The following is a 1,455-nucleotide window of genomic DNA, read 5'->3' as shown; positions in this document are numbered from 1 at the left end:
ACGACCCTGACCCTGCCTTCAGGGCGCGTACCGTTTAGGTCCAGGGCTGACTTGGGGGGTATCCGCCTTCCAGCCGCCTGTAGCACTGGGAAGGGAAAGGCTCCTTGATCTCCCCGCTTACCCTGAAGCTGGGGGGCTGACCTTCCTCTTGGTCACTCTGAGGGGTTACTTCCCTGCTTTCCTGTAGGATGTCTCTCTGCTTTTTACAGGTTAAAGTCGTAACCCCTTCAAAGCTGACTTAGCCTCACTTCTCTCCAGTCGTGTCCGCCTTTAGCTGGGGCTGAGTCCATGGACTGCCACGTCTAGTCCTGATGTCTTGTCTCCAACTGGAGAGGAATCTGCTCCAATTCCTCTTCTCTGCCTTGGCCACCCCATGTGGCTTAATTTCTTTTTCTCTTTAAAGACGTTATTTATTAGTGAGAGGGGAAGAGAGGGAGAAGAGAGGGACAGAAACATCGATGTGAGACAGAAACATGTTGGCAGCCTCTCGCACCTGCCCCCAACAGGCGTCCTGGCCCACAACCCACTATCTGCCCCTGCCCTGGAATCCAGCCCGCGACCTGGCGGAGCCAAGCCCCACCAACTGAGCCACACCCGTCAGGGCCTTATTTACCTCTTTATAAAGACCCTGTCTCCAAATACAGCCACATTCTGAGGTCCCGGGGTTAGAACTTCAACATAACGAGTTTCAGGGGAACACAGGTCAGCCCCATGAATACATGGTTGTATCAATCTGAATAGCTTTGAAAACTATTTAATGATCGTTTACAGTGCGGTGTCATTAGCCTGTATGGGCAGGTCTCTTTCCCATACTAGCCGGCAGTTCTTCAAGCCGAGTCCTTTGTTTTACTGAGCTTTGCAACCCCACCGGGCAACACGCAGTTGGCATTTTGTAAATTCCTCTCATTTGAATTACATTCTTAAATCAACTGTGAAACAAAGTGGTGTAGTCGGTTTTGTAGACTTGGGCTGGTTAGGATTCTTATTACTAAAATATGTTCTTTCAGTTTGTTTTTATTAATTTCAAGATTCATAAGGTATACAGTGGTCCTCCGTGTAACTAACCCCCTGTCTCGACTACTCAGCTCGCGGCTTCTCCTTTTCCTGTGAGTCTCTGAAAAGCACTTCCCTGGTCTTTAGAAATCCCAGGCGAGGTGGGGATACAGCGAGCCAACTACAGCACCTACCTAATTTGCTTTGTTTCTAGTTCTTCCAAAGGTGTGAGTCAGTTGAGTTAAATGAAGACTGAAAGTGAGCCTAAAGATTGTTGTCTAGTTGGAAAAGACACTTGATCTAACTGTTAAGCATTTGTTTTTATATACTCTTTCATGACTTTAGGAATGATGTGATTTTATAAAATTTTGAATTTAGTCTTAAATATACAGGTTCTAGTTAGAAAGAAATAACTGTCCATTAAAACATTTCCACCCTTGCTGATGTGGCTCAGTGGATTCA

This window comes from Desmodus rotundus, chromosome 13, assembly GCF_022682495.2.
Source record: "Desmodus rotundus isolate HL8 chromosome 13, HLdesRot8A.1, whole genome shotgun sequence".
Taxonomy (NCBI): Eukaryota; Metazoa; Chordata; class Mammalia; order Chiroptera; family Phyllostomidae; genus Desmodus; species Desmodus rotundus.
The sequence above is the reverse complement of the archived record's forward strand: the minus strand, read 5'-3'. Positions refer to the sequence as shown.